Raw genomic sequence first — 20,510 nt, forward strand, 5'->3', positions numbered from 1 at the left:
GTTATCACCCTAAAATCTTTGTCTCTAAGCTTTGGAAAGTTGCCTTGTTTCTAGTCATAGTCTTATAATTTTTGAGTCATCTCATCACAATTAGTGTCATTCTCATTTACAAACCCTTCTTCTAGTCATGGTGTTAAAGGGTCTCTAGGTCATTTCATGCTTTAAGGGTTAGGTCATAAGGTTAGAAGTCTTTTAAGATCATATCTCTTTTCCAAATAATGTTTGACAGCCTCATTCCATGTTTTAGAAGTCTTACCAGGTGTTTATAAGTCATATCTCACATCATTTTGGAGAAATTTTGAAAGTAGCTACGAAATCACTGAACTAGGAGTTTTCGTAGCGCGCTACGAAACCCCTGTAGCAGCCTGTTTTAGCAGAAAAACTATTTTTACTAGTTAACTTCCAAAAGCTTTCCTGAGCAGCCGAGTACTTAATTTTGCAAACTGAAAGAGGCTTTTCTTCCTAACATGCTGCACTACATAAAATTCTTTCAGTTTCTTCAATTCCATTCTGAGGTGGGAGAAATTTATGGTTAAACTTGCGCTACGAAACTGCTGAAAGTCAAGCTTTGTCTTCTGGTTTTAGCAGTCTTTTTCAAGATCCGTTTCTGGTTACAAGAAGATGTATTTTGGAATTCTGAGGGAGGTTTCTCTTCATAAACTCTCCAGATACAATAACCTATCTCACTTTATTCATAAGTGTTTTCAGTTGGGAGATAATAAGCTTTCATTGAGACCCTACTTTCAGAAAACGGATTTTTCCTGTTTGCCACGTGTTTTTCAAGGACAGTTTCTGGACAGCTGGAGAAATGTTTTAAAAAACCAGGAGAGGTTTTTGTTTTGGACAACATGGGCTACAAAAACCTCCTTCAGTTTCGTAAAATGTGTCATGGATGAAGAGATAAAGGCTCTGTCCCACGTGCCAATTTTCAAGGATCTAAACCTAAAAACAGGGAAACATGTTCCCTAATTTCTAGGGTTTGTCTTCAGCAGTCAGATGACCACGTGGGAGGCTTCATCAAATTCGACTTCTTGAGGTTGCAAGTTGTCAAATAATGCTTTAAATTCTTAGAGAAGGTTGTTGAATCATCATAAGGAGTTACACTCCTAGTTGTATTAGGTCTCTAGGACTGCTAGTTAGGTGTCATTTGCATTTAATAATTAGTTTTATGTATCAATAGGTGTCATAGTAGTATGAATTCGAATTCCCCTCATGCTAGAGGAGGAATCTCAGTGATGTAAAGAGCTCTATATATAGAAGAAGATCTATTGTACAAAGGGTTGGAAAATGTTAGAGAAAAGACTACTTTTGTAAATGCTATGCAGAGATTGATATATACAGAAGCAGTTGGACTTTTCTGAAGCTGAGATTCTTAGTGTACTTCAGTGAGCTTCATCTTTTATCTTTGGAATGCTTTACTTCCATAGTCTTAATGCTTATTACTCAGAATTCATGGAGGAACATGCTCTGACTTCCTTTAAGTGTTAAACTATGGTGAATTGAGTTCAGTAATACATGCTTGACTTTAATTCTCAGGATTCATGAAGGATTTTTTATGTTCAGAATATGTGATGTTGTCCTTTTCTTAATTCTTACAGTGGTATGGATGTATAATCACTCAGAATTCACTGAATGTGCTCTGACTTCCTGTATACATTTATAAACTGTGTGGTCCCCTATGAGTTTATGTTCTGAATGTTTAAATGATGAATGCCCTGACTTCCATGTAAGGTTGAGTTCATTGTTATATTGAGGTGTTTTTGACTCAGAATTCATGCCCACATGCTCTGACTCCTATGAAATTCAAGTTGTTGAGAATTTCTTGAATGTGTCACTCTTTCATTGAAGTATATACAAGCCTCAGTTTTATAAGAAGAGCTATTTGTTGTCCTTATCTCTGTCACTGACTCCATAGCCCAATGGTAGCAAGTCTCCATCTTCCAATCTACAAACATATAAAATCCAAACCATAGAGTTAGCCATCTATCCATATCTTTAATCAATATCATTAACCCTTTGAGAGAGCCCTCTCAGGCTAAGGAGGCTAAGCCTCAGCGAAAAGTTGGTTTGAAAGAGTCACATAAGGTCTTCCTGATCAGCAGCCTATCAGGGGCATGATTTTGTGATAACATTTTGGTGCGTCTGCCGGGAGCCTGAAGTCTATTCATTCCTGAAATCAAGAAGCTGAACTTCTGAAGGTAGCAGGAGCTCAGGCATCTTTTTGAGGCTGCAAAACTACCTTGGTGACTCCACACATCGAATAAGAAATTGGAAGGTGACTCCACTGCTAGAAGATCTGTAGCTTGATGAAGTTACAAGATGAATTCCACTGCAAGAATGAATGCCAGGTATGCTCCTATGAATCGGTCTCATATCCCTGGTTTTCCAAATCCTATGCCAAAGGTTGATTGGTTAGAGGATCTTCCGATGTTCAAAGGTGAAAAGAAAGACAATGCTGCTCTTCATTTGGTTAGGTTTCATATGCATGTACGCAGTCTTAAGGTTCACCTTCCTGAGGATTGTCTCATGAGGATGTTTATGACCACTTTAGAAGGAAAGGCATGGTCTTGGTATAAAAGTTTGGAAAATGGTTCATTATATTCTCTTGCTGATTTCCATGATATGTTCTATGACATGTATAAAGAGTGTCATCCCTCCTTATTGCTGGTCAAAGATTGTTGCAAACATTCTACGAGTTTTATTCAATATTTGGAGGATTGTTATGATGATGATGAATTTATGGATGAAGAAATTTTAGAGGCTCTTCATAACAATGCATTTCAACACCAAGAAGAAAGTATAACATCTCATGAAACACAATATGAAGATCAGCAGGGGTTTACTTGTGAAAACCATGTTTCATCCTTTGATATGAATGAAAAAATGCAGCAGATTTGTCATTCTTTTGATCATAAAGAATATGAAATTGATTGCAAACACCAAGAAGAAGTACTGGAAAATAGCTTTTATAGCCCTCAGGCAGAGGAAAAGGTTGTTCATTTTTGTGATTCCTTGCAGCAGCTTACATCAAAGAATGATCACAATAGTGAGGAAAATTACATTGTCTATGGGAATCATGCAGAAATGAAGTTGGATAGCACATCAAAGGAATTTTGTGTGGCTAAGGATCAGTTGTCTAAAGAGATAGAATGTTATGATGATTATCAAAATAACTATGTTTTCTTTGACCCTATAAATGAATACATGGCAAAGTTTTTCACATCATTATTTCAATTTCATTTGCATTATGAAGATCATATACATTATAGGTTGATTTGGTCATCTCACTACCATGGTTATTTGAGGTTGAATGCAGTCAAGAGCCTCCAATATCAGAAAAGACAATTGATTGGCTTTATTGGAAATATCATGTTGCTTGAGCTACAAGTGGAGCTTGCAGCTGATAGGGTAGGTAGGTAGGAAAATGCAAATAAGCTCACGGTAGGTTGACTGAGCATCTATTTCAGTAGGTGCAGTTTGAATTCTTCTTACAAAAATTATTCAAGGCTTGAGGAGCAGATTGGGCAGAAGTTCAAAGTTTTATTCTAGAGGATGGATAGCGGCACTGGAGCTACAGGTTCTTAATGTACCACAAGGGCACACTATCCCTAGTGGAGCCATTGTTATCACTGTAAAACTTCCTTAAAAAATTTTGGACAACTTACATGGTTTCTCAATTCTTGTATCAGTCATGGTCAAGTCATGGTGAAGTCATTTTTATGTTTTAGAGTCTAAGTCATAGGGTTAGAGTCTCATGTCCATCTTCAAATAAAGTTTGACAGCCTCATTCCATGTCCTAGAAGCCTCACCATGTTTTTAGAAGTCATATCTCACACCATTTTGGAGAAATTTTAAAACTAGCTATAAATCTACGTTTTCGTAGCGCGCTACGAAACCCCTGTAGCAGCCTGTTTTAGCAGAAAAACTGTTTTTACTAGTTAACTTCCAAAAGCTTTCCTGAGCAGCCGAGAACTTAATTTTTCAAACTGAAAGAGGATTTTCTTCCTAACATGCTATGCTACATAAACCTCTTTCCGTTTCTTCAATTCCATTCTGAGGTGGGAGAAATTTATGGTTAAACTTGCGCTACGAAACTGCTGAAAGTCAAGCTTTGTCTTCTAGTTTTAGCAGTCTTTTTCAAGATCCGTTTCCGGTTACAAGAAGATGTATTTTGGAATTATGAGGGAGATTTTTCCTCATAAACTCTCCAGATACAATAACCTATCTCACTTTATTCATAAGTGTTTTCAGTTGGGAGATACTAAGCTTTCATTGAGACCCTACTTTTAGAAAACGGATTTCTCCTGTTTGCCACGTGTTTTTCAAGGACAGTTTCTAGATAGCTGGAGAAATTTTTTAAAAAACCAGGAGAGGTTTTTGTTCTGGACAACATGGGCTACAAAAACCTCCTTCAGTTTCGTAAAATGTGTCATGGATGAAGAGATAAAGGCTCTGTCCCACGTGCCAATTTTCATGGATCTAAACCTAAAAACAAGGAAACATGTTCCCTAATTTCTAGGGTTTGTCATCAGCAGTTGGGTGACCACGTGGGAGGCTTCATCAAATTAGACTTCATGAGGTTGCAGCTGTCAAAGAATGCTTTAAATGCTTATATAAGGTTGTTGTAATCATAATAATGAGTTACACTCCTAGTTGTATTAGGTCACTAGCACTCCTAGTTAACAGCTAGTTCTAATTAATGGTTTGTTTTATGGTTAGAATAGGTGTCACTGATGGCCAATTCGAATTCTCTTGATGAGGGATGTTGGAATCCTAATTGTAAATGCTATATATAGAGCAAGAGGTCGAATTAGCAAAGGGTTGGAAAATGTTAGAGAAAAAGACTACTTTTGTAAGTGCTATGCAGGGATTGATATATACAGAAGCAGTTTGACTTTTCTGACGCTGAGATTCTTAGTGTACTTCAGTGAGCTTCATCTTTTATCTTTGAAGCTTTACTTCCATAGTCTTAATGCTTATTACTCAGAATTCATGGAGGAACATGCTCTGACTTCCTTTAAGTGTTAAACTATGGTGAATTGAGTTCAGTAATACATGCTTGACTTTACTTCTCAGGATTCATGAGGGATTTTTTATGTTCAGAATATGTGATGTTGTCCTTTTCTTAATTCTTACAGTGGTATGGATGTATAATCACTCAGAATTCACTGAATGTGCTCTGACTTCCTGTATACATTCATAAACTGTGTAGTCCCATATGAGTTTATGTTCTGAATGTTTAAATGCTGAATGCCCTGACTTCCATGTAAGGTTGAGTTCATTGCTATATTGAGGTGTTGTTGACTCAGAATTCATGCCCACATGCTCTGACTCCTATGAACTTCAAGTTGTTGAGACTTTCTTGAATGTGTCACTCTTTCATTGAAGTATATGCAAGCCTCAGTTTTATAAGAAGAGCTATTTGTTGTCCTTATCTCTGTCACTGACTCCATAGCCCAATGGTAGCAAGTCTCCATCTTCCAATCTACAAACATATAAAATCCAAACCATAGAGTTAGCCATCTATCCATATCTTTAATCAATATCATTAACCCTTTGAGAGAGCCCTCTCAGGCTAAGGAGGCTAAGCCTTAGCTAAAAGATTGGTTTGAAATAGTTACACTGAGATAGTCTGATCAACAGCCTATCAGGGTCCTTGACAACACGTGGCAAACAGGAAAAATTCGTTTTCTGAAAGTAGGGTCTCAATGAAAGCTTAGTATCTCCCAACTGAAAACACTTATGAATAAAGTGAGATAGGTTATTGTATCTGGAGAGTTTATGAAAACAAACCTCCCTCATAATTCCAAAACACATCTTCTTGTAACCAGAAACGGATCTTGAAAAAGACTGCTAAAACCAGAAGACAAAGCTTGACTTTCAGCAGTTTCGTAGCGCAAGCTTAACCATAAATTTCTCCCACCTCAGAATGGAATTGAAGAAATTGAAAGAGGTTTATGTAGTGCAGCATGTTAGGAAGAAAAGCCTCTTTCAGTTTGCAAAATTAAGTTCTCGGCTGCTCAGGAAAGCTTTTGGAAGTTAACTAGAAAATCAGGCCCTGGAAGGCTGCAGACCAGGAAGACTTCAAGTAACTATTTCAAACCTACTTTAGGCTGAGGCTTAGCCTCCTCAACCTGAGAGGGCTCTCTCTTGATGGATTAATGATTTTGATTAAAGATAAGATGGCTAACTCTTATAGAACAACTGTGAAAAATATGAATGGTGGAAACACATTAAACAACTATCCATTGGGCTTATGGAGTCAACAAAACCTCAATATAACAATGAACTCAACCTTACATGGAAGTCAGGGCATTCAGCATTTAAACATTCAGAACATAAACTCATATGGGACCACACAGTTTATAAATGTATACAGGAAGTTAGAGCACATTCAGTGAATTCTGAGTGATTGTACATCCATACCACTGTAAGAATTAAGAAAAGGACAACATCACATATTATGAACATAAAAAATCCTTCATGAATCCTGAGAAGTAAAGTCAAGCATGTATTACTGAAAATGAGTCTTACATAGGCCAAATACAAGCTTTTGCATAAAATTTCCAACCCTTTGTACAATAGATCTTCTTCTATATATAGAGCTCTTTACATAACTGAGATTCCTCCTCCAGCATGAGGGGAATTCGAATTCATCCTACTATGACACCTATTGATACATAAAACTAATTATTAAATGCAAATGACACCTAACTAGCAGTCCTAGAGACCTAATACAACTAGGAGTGTAACTCCTTATCATGATTCAACAACCTTATCTAAGCATTTAAAGCATTATTTGACAACTTGCAACCTCAAGAAGTTGAATTTGATGAAGCCTCCCACGTGGTCATCTGACTGCTGAAGACAAACCCTAGAAATTAGGGAACATGTTTCCCTGTTTTTAGGTTTAGATCCTTGAAAATTGGCACGTGGGACAGAGCCTTTATCTCTTCATCCATGACACATTTTACGAAACTGAAGGATATTTTTGTAGCCCATGTTTTCTAGAACAAAAACCTCTCCTGGTTTTTTAAAAAATTTCTCCAGCTGTCCAGAAACTGTCCTTGAAAAACACGTGGCAAACAGGAAAAATCCATTTTCTGAAAGTAGGGTCTCAATGAAAGCTTAATATCTCCAAACTGAAAACACTTATGAATAAAGTGAGATAGGTTATTGTATCTGGGGAGTTTATGAAGAGAAACCTCCCGCAGAATTCAAAAATACATCTTCCTGTAACCAAAAACGGATCTTGAAAAAGACTGCTAAAACCAGAAGACAAAGCTTGACTTTCAGCAGTTTCGTAGCGCAAGTTTAACCATAAATTTCTCCCACCTCAGAATGGAATTGAAGAAACTGAGAGAGGTTTATGTAGTGCAGCATGTGAGGAAGAAAAGCCTCTTTAAGTTTGCAAAATTAAGTTCTCGGCTGCTCAGGAAAGCTTTTGGAAGTTAACTATTAAAAAGAGTTTTTCTGCTAAAACAGGCTGCTACAGGGGTTTCGTAGCTCGCTACGAAAACTCCTAGTTCAGTGATTTCGTAGCTACTTTCAAAATTTCTCCAAAATGATGTGAGATATGACTTATAAACACCTGGTAAGACTTCTAAAACATGGAATGAGGCTGTCAAACATTATTTGGAAAAGAGATATGATCTTAAAAGACTTCTAACCTTATGACCTAACCCTTAAATCATGAAATGACCTAGAGACCCTTTAACACCATGACTAGAAGAAGGGTTTGTAAATGAGAATGACACTAATTGTGATGAGATGACTCAAAAATTATAAGACTATGACTAGAAACAAGGCAAATTTCCAAAGCTTAGAGACAAAGATTTTAAGGTGATAATAGTGGCTCCACTAGGGATAGTGTGCCCTTGTGGTATACTAAGAACTTGTAGCTCCAGTGCCACTATCCATCCTCTAGAATAAAACTCTGAACCTCTGCCCAATTTTCTCCCCAAGCCTTTAATGATTTCTGAATGAAGAATTCAAACTGTACCTACTGAAACAGATGCTCAGTCAACCTACCCTGAGCTTATTTGCACATTCCTACCTACCCTATCAGCTGCAATCTCCACTTGTAGCTCAAGGAACATGAAACTTCCAATGAAGCCAGTCATTGATCTGATCTAACACTTGAATCCTTTGACTGTGCTTGAAACAAAAATAAACCAGATACTGAAATAACCAAGGCAGCATGAGGTGTAACTGTTCTTCAAGATGAAAATATAACTGGAAGCCTGAACAGTAAATTTTTTCCATGTATTCAGCTATAGGGTCAAAAAACACATGGTTAGTTTGATGATTCTCAAAAATTTCTATATCTTTAGACAACTGATCCTTAGCCACACAAAATTCCTTTGATGTGCTATCCAACTGCCTTTCTGCATCATTCCCATAGACAATGTAATTTTCCTCACTATTGTGATCATTATTTAAAGTAAGCTGCTGCAAGGAATTACAAAATTGAACAACTTTTTCCTCTGCCTGAGGGCTATAAAAGCTATTTTCCAGTACTTCTTCTTGCTGTTTGCAATCAATTTCATACTCATAATGATCTGAAGCCTGACAAATCTGCTACATCTCTACATCAATATCAAAGGAGGAAACATGGTTTTCACAAATAAACCCCTGCTGATCTTCATGCTGCATTTCATGAGATGTTATACTTTCTTCTTGGTGTTGAAATGCATTGTTATGAAGAGCCTCTAAAATTTCTTCATCCATAAATTCATCATCATCATAACAATCCTCCAAGTACTGAATAAGACTTAAAGAATGTCTACAGCAATCTTTGAGCAACAATAAGGAAGGATGACATTCTTTATACATCTCATAGAATTCATCATGAAATTTAGCAAGCGAATATATTGAATCATTTTCCAAACCTTTATACCAAGACCATGCTTTTCCTACTAAAGTGGTCATAAACATCCTCATGAGACAATCTTCAGGGAAATGAACCTTAAGACTGCGTACATGCATATGGAACCTAACCAAATGAAGAGAAACATTGTCCTTCTTTTCATCTTTGAATATTGGAAGATCATCTAACCAATCAACCTTTGGCATAGGATTTGGAAAACCAGGGATATGAGACCGATTCATAGGAGCATACCTAGCATTCATTCTTGCAGTGGAACTCATCTTGGAACTTCATCAAGCTACTGATCTTCTAGCAGTGGAGTCACCTTCCAATTTGTTATTTGATGTGTGGAGTCGCCAAGGTAGAATGCAGCCTCGAAAACCTTCTGAGCTCCTGCTACCTTCAGAAGTTCAGCTTCATGATTTCGGGAATGAATAATCTTCAGGCTCCCGGCAGACGCACCAAAATGTTATCTCAAAATCAGGCCCTGGAAGGCTGCAGACCAGGAAGACTTCAAGTAACTATTTCAAACCTACTTTAGGCTGAGGCTTAGCCTCCTCAACCTGAGAGGGCTCTCTCTTGATGGATTAATGATTTTGATTAAAGATAAGATGGCTAACTCTTATAGAACAACTGTGAAAAATATGAATGTTGGAAACACATTAAACAACTATCCATTGGGCTTATGGAGTCAACAACACCTCAATATAACAATGAACTCAACCTTACATGGAAGTCAGGGCATTCAACATTTAAACATTCAGAACATAAACTCATATGGGACCACACAGTTTATAAATGTATACAGGAAGTCAGAGCACATTCAGTGAATTTTGAGTGATTATACATCCATACCACTGTAAGAATTAAGAAAAGGACAACATCACATATTCTGAACATAAAAAATCCTTCATGAATCCTGAGAAGTAAAGTCAAGCATGTATTACTGAAAATGAGTCTTACATAGGCCAAATACAAGCTTTTGCATAAAATTTCCAACCCTTTGTACAATAGATCTTCTTCTATATATAGAGCTCTTTACATAACTGAGATTCCTCCTCCAGCATGAGGGGAATTCGAATTCATCCTACTATGACACCTATTGATACATAAAACTAATTATTAAATGCAAATGACACCTAACTAGCAGTCCTAGAGACCTAATACAACTAGGAGTGTAACTCCTTATCATGATTCAACAACCTTATCTAAGAATTTAAAGCATTATTTGACAACTTTCAACCTCAAGAAGTCGAATTTGATGAAGCCTCCCACGTGGTCATCTGACTGCTGAAGACAAACCCTAGAAATTAGGGAACATGTTTCCTTGTTTTTAGGTTTAGATCCTTGAAAATTGGCACGTGGGACAGAGCCTTTATCTCTTCATCCATGACACATTTTACGAAACTGAAGGAGGTTTTTGTATCCCATGTTGTCCAGAACAAAAACCTCTCCTGGTTTTTTAAAAAATTTCTCCAGCTGTCCAGAATCTGTCCTTGAAAAACACGTGGCAAACAGGAAAAATCCGTTTTCTGAAAGTAGGGTCTCAATGAAAGCTTAATATCTCCCAACTGAAAACACTTATGAATAAAGTGAGATAGGTTATTGTATCTGGAGAGTTTATGAAGAGAAACCTCCCTCAAAATTCCAAAATACATCTTCTTGTAACCAGAAACGGATCTTGAAAAAGACTGCTAAAACCAGAAGACAAAGCTTGACTTTCAGCAGTTTCGTAGCGCAAGTTTAACCATAAATTTCTCCCACCTAAGAATGGAATTGAAGAAAATGAGAGAGGTTTATGTAGTTCAGAATGATAGGAAGAAAAGCCTCTTTCAGTTTGCAAAATTAAGTTCTCGTCTGCTCAGGAAAGCTTTTGGAAGTTAACTAGTAAAAACAGTTTTTCTGCTAAAACAGGCTGCTACAGGGGTTTCGTAGCGCGCTACGAAAACTCCTAGTTCAGTGATTTCGTAGCTACTTTCAAAATTTCTCCAAAATGATGTGAGATATGACTTATAAACACCTGGTAAGACTTCTAAAACATGGAATGAGGCTGTCAAACATTATTTGGAAAAGAGATATGATCTTAAAAGACTTCTAACCTTATGACCTAACCCTTAAAGCATGAAATGACCTAGAGACCCTTTAACACCATGACTAGAAGAAGGGTTTGTAAATGAGAATGACACTAATTGTGATGAGATGACTCAAAAATTATAAGACTATGACTAGAAACAAGGCAACTTTCCAAAGTTTAGAGACAAAGATTTTAGGGTGATAACAGTGGCTCCACTAGGGATAGTGTGCCCTTGTGGTATACTAAGAACTTGTAGCTCCAGTGCCACTATCCATCCTCTAGAATAAAACTCTAAACCTCTGCCCAATTTTCTCCCCAAGCCTTTAATGATTTCTAAATGAAGAATTCAAACTGCACCTACTGAAACAGATGCTCAGTCAACCTACCCTGAGCTTATTTGCACATTCCTACCTACCCTATCAGCTGCATTCTCCAATTGTAGCTCAAGGAACATGAAACATCCAATGAATCCAATCATCAATCTGATCTAAAACTTGGATCTCCTTACTGTGCTTGAAGCATAAATAAACCAGATATTGAAATAACCAAGGAAGCATGAGGTATAACTGTTCTTCAAGATGAAAATATAACTGGAAGCCCGAACAGTAAATCTTTTCCATGTATTCAGCTATAGGGTCAAAAAACACATGGTTAGTTTGATGATTCTCAAAACTTTCTATATCTTTAGACAACTGATCCTTAGCCACACAAAATTCCTTTGATGTGCTATCCAACTACCTTTCTGCATGATTCCCATAGACAATGTAATTTTCCTCACTATCGTGATCATTATTTAAAGTAAGCTGCTGCAAGGAATTACAAAATTGAACAACCTTTTCCTCTACCTGAGGGCTATAAAAGCTATTATCCAGTACTTCTTCTTGCTGTTTGCAATCAATTTCATACTCATTATGATCAAAAGACTGACAAATCTGCTGCATCTTTTCATTCATATCAAAGGATGAAACATGGTTTTCACAAATAAACCCCTGCTGATCTTCATGCTGTGTTTCATGAGAGGTTATACTTTCTTCTTGGTGTTGAAATGCATTGTTATGAAGAGCCTCTAAAATTTTTTCATCCATAAATTCATCATCATCATAACAATCCTCCAAATATTGAATAAAACTCGAAGAATGTTTGCAACAATCTTTGACCAGCAATAAGGAGGGATGACACTCTTTTTACATGTCATAGAACACATCATGGAAATCAGCAAGAGAATATAATGAACCATTTTCCAAACCTTTATACCAAGACCATGCCTTTCCTTCTAAAGTGGTCTTAAACATCCTCATGAGACAATCCTCAGGAAAGTGAACCTTAAGACTGCGTACATGCATATGAAACCTAACCAAATGAAGAGCAGCATTGTCCTTCTTTTCATCTTTGAATATTGGAAGATCATCTAACCAATCAACCTCTGGCATAGGATTTGGAAAGCCAGGGATATCAGACCGATTCATAGGAGCATACCTGGCATTCATTCTTGCAGTGGAACTCATCTTGAAACTTCATCAAGCTACTGATCTTCTAGCAGTGGAGTCACCTTCCAATTTCTTATTCGATGTGTGGAGTCGCCAAGGTAGTTTTGCAGCCTCAAAATGATGTCTGAGCTCCTGCTACCTTCAGAAGTTTAGCCATTGATTTCGGGAATGAATAATCTTCAGACTCCCGGCAGACGCACCAAAATGTTATCACCAAAATAGGACCCTGATAGGCTGCTGATCAGACTATCTCAGTGTAACTATTTCAAACCAATCTTTTAGCTAAGGCTTAGCCTCCTTAGCCTGAGAGGGCTCTCTCAAAGAGTTAATGATATTGATTAAAGATATGGATAGATGGCTAACTCTATGGTTTGTGATTTTATATGTTTATAGATCGGAAGATGGAGACTTGCTACCATTGCGCTATGGAGTCAGTGACAGAGATAAGGATAACAAATAGCTCTTCTTATAAAACTGAGGCTTGTATATACTTCAATGAAAGAGTGACACATTCAAGAAAGTCTCAATAACTTGAAGTTCATAGGAGTCAGAGCATGTGGGCATGAATTCTGAGTAATGATACATCAAGGTATTCAAAAGGAAAGAATTTAAAGTGATAGATCAGAGTTTAATACCTACATGGAAGTCAGGGCATTCAGCATTTAAACATTCAGAACATAAACTCATATGGGACCACACAGTTTATGAATGTATACAGGAAGTCACAGCACATTCAGTGAATTCTGAGTGATTATACATCCATACCACTGTAAGAATTAAGGAAAGGACAACATCACATATTCTGAACATAAAAAATCCTTCATGAATCCTGAGAAGTAAGCATTAAGACTATGGAAGTAAAGCATTTCAAAGATAAAATATGAATCTCACTGAAGTACACTAAGAATCTCAGCTTCAGAAAAGTCCAACTGCTTCTGTATATATCAATCCCTGCATATCATTTACAAAAGTAGTCTTTTTCTCTAACATTTTCCAACCCTTTGCTAATTCGACCTCTTGTTCTATATAAAGTATTTACAATTAGGATTCCATCATCCCTCATCAAGAGAATTCGAATTTTCCATCAGTGACACCTATTCTAACCATAAAACAAACCATTAATTAGAACTAGCTGTTAACTAGGAGTGCTAGTGACCTAATACAACTAGGAGTGTAACTCCTTATTATGATTACAACAACCTTATATAAGCATTTAAAGCATTCTTTGACAGCTGCAACCTCATGAAGTCGAATTTGATGAAGCCTCCCATGTGGTCACCCAACTGCTGATGACAAACCCTAGAAATTAGGGAACATGTTTCCTTGTTTTTAGGTTTAGATCCTTGAAAATTGGCACGTGGGACAGAGCCTCTATCTCTTCATCCATGACACATTTTACAAAACTGAAGGAGGTTTTTGTAGCTCATATTGTTTATAACAAAAACCTCTCCTGGTTTTTTAAAACATTTCTCCAGCTGTCCAGAAACGGTCCTTGAAAAACACGTGGCAAACAGGAAAAATCCGTTTTCTGAAAGTAGCGTCTCAATGAAAGCTTAGTATCTCCCAACTGAAAACACTTATGAATAAAGTGAGATAGGTTATTGTATCTGGAGAGTTTATGAAGAGAAACCTCCATCAGAATTCAAAAATACATCTTCTTGTAACCAGAAACGGATCTTGAAAAAGACTGCTAAAACCAGAAGACAAAGCTTGACTTTCAGCAGTTTCGTAGCGCAAGTTTAACCATAAATTTCTCCCACCTCAGAATGGAATTGAAGAAAATGAAAGTGTTTTATGTAGTGCAGCATGTTAGGAAGAAAAGCCTCTTTCAGTTTGCAAAATTATGTTCTCGGCTGCTCAGGAAAGCTTTTGGAAGTTAACTAGTAAAAACAGTTTTTCTGCTAAAACAGGCTGCTACAGGGTTTTCGTAGCGCGCTACGAAAACTCCTAGTTCAGTGATTTCGTAGCTACTTTCAAAATTTCTCCAAAATGATGTGAGATATGACTTATAAACACCTGGTAAGACTTCTAAAACATGGAATGAGGCTGTCAAACATTATTTGGAAAAGAGATATGATCTTAAAAGACTTCTAACCTTATGACCTAACCCTTAAAGCATGAAATGACCTAAAGACCCTTTAACACCATGAATAGAAGAAGGGTTTGTAAATGAGAATGACACTAATTGTGATGAGATGACTCAAAAATTATAAGACTATGACTAGAAACAAGGCAACTTTCCAAAGCTTAGAGACAAAGATTTTAGGGTGATAACAAGGTACATCAGTGAACCCACTAGCTATTGATAAATAGTAGCATCCACTTCCTCACTTGAAGTGGCATCATCCTTCTTCCATTTGGTCGTTAGAGGTGTCTCCATGGGTTTGCATCTATCCATGTGGAATATCTGAAGTATCTCATTTTCATACTTGCCTTGAGAGACAAATAGTTCCCTATTTCCTTACCATACATCAACCCGAGGAACTAGTGCATGAGGCACATGTCCTTTATTTAAATTTCTCTTGAAAATTCCTCCTTGCAAGATCTGATGAGTTATTCATCATGAGTTAAAATTAAATCATCAACATATAATACAATAATAAGTAATTTACCTTATACTAAGATATGATAGAGGTTTTCATCTGCTTCACTTTTGGTGAAGCCCAAACTGGCGAGGTAATTAACGATCATAGTGTACCAAGTATCAGGTCCTTGTTTCAGATCGTAGAATGCTCACTTGAGTCTGCACACATGAGACTCCTTATCAAACGGCTCAAAACCTTATGGTTCCTTGATGTACACCTCTTCCTCAATAACCCCATTGAGAAATTTTATTTTGACTTCTATTTGGTGGATCTTCCACCCCATCTGCGCAGCCAAAGAAAGAATTGATTTAATGGATGAGTACCTTTCTACATGAGAAAAGGTCTCCTTGTAGTGCATTGGCTCAAATTTTCAGTACCCCTTAGCTACAAATCTGGCCTTATACTTATTTATGCTTCCCTCTACTACCTGATTAACCTTGAAGATCCATCTCGAACCCACAATTGATTTTTCTGTTGGTCTTGGGACCACTTCCCAACATTGTTCCTTATAATGTATTCATATTCCTCCACAATTGCATCAACCCATATAGGTTTCTCTACTTCTTCCTTGAAATAGTATGGCTTAGTTTCTACAGGCTCAATCATTAGAGCAACATATCTAGTGTACCGATTAGGTGATCTTTGTCTGCGCAAATTTGAAGGAGATCCGAGATTATCCCTCGCATCCTGCACAATTCTGTCAGCTTCCCTCATCCTTTTCCTTCCTTTTTTGGATGGTTTTGGTTGAGTTTCTATCCCCACTCTCTGTTCCTCAATTTATGGCTTCCCCACAGCTTCTTGAGGCTCCTACTTAGAAGCTAAAATATTCCCCTAGAGAAGAAAGTTCTCACTTGAAAATCAAGTTCAATCCTTGGGCACTCTAATTCATGAAGGAAGGTTCATGTGGAGATGTACAATGAGAATGAATCTTATAGTGTTTTAACGCAAACAAAATCAATAGAAACTTAGCTATATGGAAACGAAGTTATTTTTCTTCAATGAAAATGGATTTCTATAAAGTTCTACGAATAAACTTGTACAAGCAAATGTTTCTTTTTCAGAAAACACACTCCACACATTCAAAATCTAATCAAAAGACTAAAATGCTTTCAGTGTAAACTATCTTAATGCAAATTATAATGATGGTGCATGGATGCTCATACAAGAAGAAAATTTGTTTCTTCACAAGACCAATAGGGCAACTTGACTACAAGTAGGGCATACATTCTATGAAAAGCTTCCCTTGAAACCAAGCAAAGCTAAACGAAAAATGTTCACAATTTCTCAAAAACAATGAAGAAACCAAAAAAAAAACTGAAAGAAAAATAAAGGAAAGAACTATGTTTTTGTATTTTTAATTTTAAAAGAACCCAAAGAGATTTTTGAGACCAGAAAAAACTACTAAACTTCAAAGACCAAAAATAAGTGTAAAGAGTCCCAAAATTCACAACTTATGCACATCATATATGTAATTAAACTTGAAACGATAAAGGACTACATACTTGCATAGATTGATCTGAATAGAAGTATAAAGAACTTCCGAAAACCAAAAGAACGTTAAGAAAGACTTTCAATATTGCCAAAGAGTCACTCAAAAACCATGAAAAACAAAATAAGTCAACCGAAAAGGGGAAGAAAAGTAAAGCAATCTAAAAATCGGGTTATAAATAGAACTACAATCAGTTTCTTGTTCTGCAAAGAGAGAACAACCAAGAACTTCCACAAGAAGCCATGAACCCAAAGCCCAAACTGAAACCTTACTAAAAAAGGAAACCCTAGGTTAATTAGGTTTTTCAACGAGAGGAAGATTAGAAATTGAGGACTTGCAAGAAAGTAGAGCTTCACAAATAGTGAATGGCCAGAAAATAGAAAAAACCACCAGGAAAAAACCTTAACTAGGCCAAAGATTTTGAAAAATTAATTCAAAATAAGGTATATGCGACTGTGTAAAGACACAGAAGCATGTATACAAAATTAAAATAGAGGAAACTCACGTATACATGAGTCTATTTGAAGAAACTAGCGTGCATACACTACTGTATCGTCTAATAAATGTGTATATAAATCTTAATCAAGAAAAATGAAAATCTAGGCCTGATCCAAAAGATCATACTTGAAGCCCAGGAAGAAAAAAGGTCACAGACACTGTAAAAGCAAGAAAGCAATCAAATAGGCCCTGATCAAGAAGAAACAACCCAATCTAGTAAAAACAAGAATGTTTCTCCTAGCGGAGTCACCAATTCTGTTACGGGTAAAGTCACCCTATGTTCTTGAGTTGAGAACCCCAATAGAGCAGAGGGCTTACAATATAAAGAGGCATGAAAACATACAATCCTAATGCTTAAAGTACTGAAGTAGGAAGAAGAGGTATTACCCGGAGGTCCTACATTTGAGGTCATTCTGTAGGGTCCAAATCCTCTGCTTCTTCCAATGCTTTAGAACCTGCAAATCATTCAAGCAAATCATATATAACAACAATAATAGAAATCATGTTCATGATAGAGGTGTTAGGTCATATAAGCATATAAGAAAATAAGAATTAACATAATATTCATAAGCAAATCATAAGATATATCAATGCATTAAGACCTTAAATATCAAGAACAAAAAAGCACCTCTTTATTGATGTAAACTAAAGAAAGTACGGAAGAACTACAATCTAAGTCGTTCGCCGACTCCAAACTAAACCGTCCTGCCGAGGCCTCAACAATCCTTCTCCATAGGTATACACAAGGATGTCATAAAGGGATGAAGGTCATCTCAAGAAGGAAATAAAGGTTTCCTATGACTTGGGAGTGCAGAAGGCACATGGATTTATTCATACTTAATCAGGGATGTAATCAACTATAATATCAATATCCAATTTTTTCTCCTCCCTTAGGCCTTCCATGGAGGTCTATTTATACTTCTCCAAATTAGTTTTTCAGTTGGGAAACAGTTGGGCCACGAGCTACAGTAGGTGAGTAACAAGTAAAACCATTAAACTCCGCCCGAATTTAAGGAGATTATATGTATATTTTATGTTTTAACACATATATGCAGGTTGGGTATAGATTGACCCACGTGTACACGCGTTTTATACAAGGCAAAACAACATATGGGATTTAAAACATTTTTTTTAGAATTTGGACCAAGTCTAGAAGGGAAGGGTTTCCCTAGCCCATAAAAAAGAGCATCAAATCTACCATGGGTGGTAAATGGTGCTATAACAATGGTGGGATCAATGCATGCTAAAAGAGACTAGGATCAAGGAAAAGGATGATATCGAATCTAGTGAGAAGTCTCAAGCCTTCATTGGGAGAACCAAGAATCCAAATAAGGGAGACTTTGGGAGTTCCAAGAAGAAAAAAGACATGTACAAGGTGCCATTCTTTGGATGCAATGAATTTGGAAACATTAAGAGGGACTATCCAAACATGTAGAACAACAAAATAAAGGAAATAAATGAAACCCACACAACTGAGGAGATGGGAGAACTTGGAAGAAGCAGAAGAAAGAGGTTGTCAAAGATCTTTACTATTGAAGAAGGCATCCTCCCTATTATGTTCTTTAGGAAGATGGTCTTTCCTTTAGAATAACATGCATTGTTGTTTTCTCTAGGAAAGTCTTGGTAGATAGAAGCATGTGATAGTAACATATTTAGAGTCTACATGTTTGAGTTACTTTGTGTAGAAATTATCATGTCGATTTGCAACTGCTTATGATGTTTTAATCAAAATCACAAGACACGAACCTACTATACTACTCTACAGAAATAAATTCACAATTTAGAACATCAACCACAAACATGCAATGAGAAATAAAACACATGAACACAATATTTTTTTCGATGGAAGAAATCTGATAAAAAACTCAATGCTTGCTTGCATTATATGATGAATAGAGATGTATTAGAATATCTTTGCTCAACTAAGAACAACCTGCAAGTGCATAACCTATCTCTCTGCCCACTGAGAAGCTCTGACCTACACTTACTCAATTTTTTTCTTTTCTTGAGCCCCTATTTCCTTGCAAAATTCACTAAGAAATTATGCCCCTATTATTTAGGAAATTCCTCAAATTGATTACATGATTCCCAAGGTTGATCATCTAACTGCAACACTTATACACTCAGGACTGCTCTACAACCAATTTTATACTGCCTTGGAATATCCACTATAGTTTGGGAACTTGAATTATCTGAATGCACAAGCTATTTTCGGTTGATTGATTAGTTAATTGGATGATCACTAAGTTAGACTAAAGTCCCACTGCACAACTAACCTTCCACTAGTTTGTCCAATAGTTAGAACTAGTTTAACTGAAAACAACTTGAAATAACTGACATTGATTGCTACAAATTAGCAGTCACACATGCCTACTTAAATATAACTCCTCTAACTCAAATTTACTGAGCTAACTAAGTGAAAGGAGCCATGTCACCTCAGTTAACAACATCCAAGTTGTCTGTTGATGTGTAAATTTAAATTTTCTCAATTTAATCAAGGAAAAATCAAATTGATATTTTCTTGTTGCATTTTTTAACACTCCCTCTCAATGAGAAAGGGATTATCAACCACCCCTATCCTGCACCTATGGAACTCGAACTTCCCTCTTGATAAAGCCTTTGTCAAAATGTCAGTATCTTGCTCCTCCGTTGCAATGTATTATAGCAACATTATCTTCCTCTACACACAATCCCGTAAATGGTGATACAAAATATCGATATGCTTGGATCGATCATGAAATATAAGAATTTCAGAGAACTTGATTCAACTATGATTATCATAGTGGATCACAGTTGGATCCATGATCTAACCAAAAAATACTACAAGTATATTTCTCATATAGATCGCCTCACATGTTGCTTGACTTGCAACCATGTATTCTAGTTTGGTTGAGCATAGTGCCAAAAATATCTGCTTCTTGTTGTACCAAGAAACAATTGTAGACCCAACACTGGAAATTCCACTTGATATACTCTTTCAGTTTGATGGACTCCCCACGTAGTCTTCACAAGTGAAACCACACAATTTTACTCCCTCTGTGCATCTGTACCATAGTCCAAACTTAGTAGTGCCTTTGTGGTATTGTAGAACATGCTTAGCTTCCTTCCAAAATAATTTGGTTGGCCTAATCATAACTTGGCTCAACTAGTTGACTGCATAGCACATTTCTAGTCATGTGTTGACAAGGTACATCAGTGAACCCACTAGCTATTGATAAATAGTAGCATCCACTTCCTCACTTGAAGTTGCATCATCCTTCTTCCATTTGGTCGTTAGAGGTGTCTCCGTGGGTTTGCATCTCTCCATTTGGAATATCTGAAGTATCTCATTTTCATACTTGCCTTGAGAGACAAATAGTTCCCTATTTCCTTACCATACATCAACCCGAGGAATTAGTGCATGAGGCACATGTCCTTTATTTAAATTTCTCTTGAAAATTCCTCCTTGCAAGATTTGATGAGTTATTCATCATGAGTTACAATTAAATCATCAACATATAATACAATA

This window comes from Pinus tabuliformis, chromosome 1_2 (genome assembly GCF_031772625.1).
Source record: "Pinus tabuliformis cultivar Carrire ecotype Pingquan chromosome 1_2, CPIR1, whole genome shotgun sequence".
In the NCBI taxonomy this organism is placed as follows: Eukaryota; Viridiplantae; Streptophyta; class Pinopsida; order Pinales; family Pinaceae; genus Pinus; species Pinus tabuliformis.